The sequence below is a fragment of the Sesamum indicum genome, linkage group LG13, assembly GCF_026168435.1.
Source record: "Sesamum indicum cultivar Baizhima isolate 11 linkage group LG13, ASM2616843v1, whole genome shotgun sequence".
NCBI classification, from domain to species: Eukaryota; Viridiplantae; Streptophyta; class Magnoliopsida; order Lamiales; family Pedaliaceae; genus Sesamum; species Sesamum indicum.
The window spans coordinates 13,466,958-13,470,745 of NC_142669.1; the positions used below are offsets into that span (position 1 = coordinate 13,466,958).

A 3,788-nucleotide genomic window follows, 5' to 3' on the forward strand; every position below is an offset into this window, starting at 1 on the left:
TCGATCTCCCTTTCGATAGAAGGAACACAATAGCCTACAAGTACATTGTAGAAAGGACTGACCTGATAAGTTGTCCTCGTATAGTAACCGAGAATCCCAATCATTAATTTAAAAGTTAAGTTCATTGATCAGTGACCGACAATCTCCTTTCGTAAGTTGGGATGTTATAAGTGGAACACCCAAGTATCGAATAGGGCAAGAGCCAACTGAAAATCCCATTAGTTTTTTGGGCTCCTGATAATCAACCAGACTTTGAGAAAAATATCATGGTTTTCCTCACATTAGCCTGTAATCCTGAGTGTTTAGAAAAATCAAAGAGCCCTGATTGAGCATAGTTAAAAACGATTCATTTGCTTCACAAAAATCCAATAAATTGTTGGCGAATGTAATCATAAATAATTGAAGTTCCACACATTGCCAATGGTGTTGGACCAGGTGAGCCTTATGGGTTCTCCTTTACATACCTGTATGTAATAGCTCCATGACAATAAGGAGACATGGGGTCTCCTTGAATTGCTCCTTCAAAGAATGCTCATGGTTGTCATTGATGCAAATGGATTAAGAAACCGTGCAAACACATTCTTTGATCCATTGAACAAATATTTCATGAAACCTTACAAAAATATATATATATATATATATATATATATATATATAAACCCAAACATTCGCAATGCACAATAAAGCAGTTCTACTCTACTATATCATATGCCTTTCGTAAGTCCACTTTAAGAGCATGCATCTTCACAAGATTTATCTGATTGTATCCGTGTAATAGTTTCCTGAGCAAACATGATATTCTCGCTGATTTTCGCCTTCCCAGGATGAAAGCATTTTAACTTCCATCGATTATTTTATGGAGCACAAATTGACAGTAATCTTAGCGATGATCTTGTACAGTTTATTGCAACACGATATATATTTGCCTAAGACCCGCCATTACCATCATAGATTGAACCTTGGCTACCAATGTTACTAAGGTCACATTGTCTTGTTTAAGAAGTCGTCCTGTTTGAAAGAATTGTACAACAGAAGCAACTATGTCATCTCAAATAATCGGTCAAACACCTTTGGAGAATCTAGCCGAATAACCATTAGGTCTGGGTGCTTTATTACATCAATGGAAAAGACAACCTGTTTGACCTCTTTCGACCGATTAGACCTTGCACGACGCCTCATCCCAGCTAAGAATACTTGGTAGTGCAGACTTTAAGGCCATAAGATCAATCTCCCTCGTTAACGTTACTCCTTCCGATAGATTCATAAAGTATGTAATAAACCCCCTTTCAACTTGAGATGCATCACTAACTGTTTCTCCCAAGGAGGTCTGATTCTTCAAAATTTTCTGTGTTGCAATCAAAAGATAACTGAGTGCATTGATCACCATCACGTATCCACTGTATTTTGGCTTCTTGTTGTAACATAGACTGCTCCTGTTCAACCACATTAACATATACCACCCCACATATCTTGCAATAAACTGTTGGGTGTGGGAACTCTTGTAACAAAGTTTGGACTTGGCCAAGATAGTGCCTCGCTTCTTCCACATTGATTGATAAATCCTCATTCTTCCTCCTCGTATGCCAAAAGATAGGTTTAAGTCGCTTAAGTTTCATAACAACGGCATACATATGAACCTGGCGGCGGACTATTCCCACTTTTAGCAGGGAATAACGGCTCCAAAAAGAGGGGAAGAAAGAGATATTTTTCATGGCAAAACTGTTCTGCCTTTTCTCATTACTCAGCAAAGGTAAACACATTTTTCAGAGTTTGATCCTCTTAACACAAATTGCTTAATTAATTCCACCAAGCTAACAACTTTTGTCTTGTCTCCCTTTGCTTTATTATACTAGTAATAGTCATTTAATTTTGTAGGCCTGGTGAATTGTCTATGGATTTTCTAGTGGGTTTCTCCAGCATCTTGGTACTGTTGGGCTGCACCTGACTCTCCCTCGGGCCCAAGTCCGTATCACTGCCCGGTCTTTAGGAATGACCTTGCCCCCAAGGTCGAATTCTGGAAATGACGATTGGAACTCCAAGGCGTTGATCCAGGCTGCGTCGAGGGCGTCTTGCCCTTCCCATTGGACCAAATACTGCTTGCAGCCACGGGGTTCCTCAAAGCGGCACCGCAGAATACATCGGGAATAGTGAGACCGAGAATGAAGGGGAGAATCGCTTGTGGCTGCTCCTACTGTTGAAAGAAGAAAAATGAAATAAAGAAATAAGAGAGGTGGAAAATAAAAAAAAAAATTAGAGAAATAAAAGAAAGAAAGAAAAGAAAAAAAATGGAAAAGATAAGAAGTGGAAAATAAGGGGTGGTTGGCGAAAGCAAAAAAAAAAAGGGAAAGAAAAGGGGAAGAAAGAAAGAAGAAAGAGAAAAGAGAAAGAAAGAAAGGAGAAAGAGGAAAATAGAGGAGAGAGAGAGAGAGCAACGGTTAGGCGGCGGCGAGAGAGGTGAGAAGTGGTTGGCTGCAATTGTAAAAAGAGAAGATGAGATTTGGGGATATAGGGTTTTGATTTTTGATTTTTTTTTATATATTTAAATATAAAATAAAAATATAAATAATAAAGGAAAAAAAGAAAAACAAAATCTGTGAGTGTGTGTATGTATGTAATTGTGACAGATTAGGTGATTGAATTAAGCGTGAGCATGCCTAGCTCCTAATGTCATACTCCCTTGTTTGACAGATTAGTTGGTCAAGTTAGGTGTGGGCACGCTTAACTCGACACATATATGTAGTCCTTGACGCGGGGAATTAGTTCTCAAGAACTTATTTCTTGAGCTCATTCCAACTAACAATAGATCCCAAAGGTAAGGAGTAGAGCCAATCTTTTGCTTTGTCGCCCAATGAGAATAGAAAGGCTCTTAGCTTGACTTGTTCTTCGGTGACTCCTTGGGGTCTCATGCCGAAGCACACCACATGAAATTCTTTGAGGTGTTTGTGCGGGTTTTCACCTGCAAGGCCACGAAAAGTAGGAAGTAAGTGAATGAGGTTGGATTTAAGTTCAAGATCAACATCTAAAGTAGGGTATTCAATGTAGAGAGACTGTTGATTTAAGTCAAAGGAAGTTATCTCTTTGATCGTTCGTTCCGAATTTTGGGCCATGACTTCGTTTTCAGAGTCACTAAACGTGGGCATGTCTAACTCAAAATCTGCTTTTGGTTTGGAAGAAGTAAAAGCCTCTTCCTTGTGTTGCTTGGTTTCCTTTCGGAGTCTATGTATGATCTTCTCAATCTCTAGTCAAATTCAAGTTCACTTGTACGAGAAGAACGTGGCGTAAAAATCAAGTAACAAGAATAAGTAACAAAAAAAAATTAATTTAAAGACACCAATTCCCGGCAATGGCGCGAAAATTTGATGAGTGTCGAATCTACAAAAAATAATTCCTATAAACACTTTTGTAGAAGTGTGAGTAGGGTTGAATCCACATGTATTGGTTTTAAATTAATACCATAAAAAATGAAAATAATTAGGAGGGGGGGTTTGATTGTGAAGAAGAATAAAAATAAAAATTAAATTAAACTAACGAGCTAATAAAATTAGAAGAGGTAAATGTAAGAGAAGGGTATTCCAGTTAAAGATATATTATGCTTAATTCCACGGCGAATCATAGATGCAAAGATAATAATCATTTATGATAGATGAATTGGTTATGGCCATTGGTACGACCTGACGACCTCACATTTCCTTACCTTGTGGATAGTCAAGGAACGTCCGTTCACTAAATCCCTAATCAGTAAACAACCTTGGGAATGTCCTCAAGATTTAATTTACCTACAACATTAA

General features: G+C 38.1%; 1 long non-coding RNA gene across 1 annotated transcript; it reads right to left on the reverse strand.

Moving 5' to 3' along the window:
* Positions 1-921: 921 nt before the first annotated feature.
* Positions 922-2,471, reverse strand: LOC148784526 (uncharacterized). Its single transcript, XR_016063570.1, has 2 exons — positions 2,434-2,471; positions 922-2,191 (listed from the first exon to the last, which is right to left on the reverse strand). It is a non-coding gene; the product is annotated as an uncharacterized LOC148784526 (long non-coding RNA).
* Positions 2,472-3,788: the final 1,317 nt, after the last annotated feature.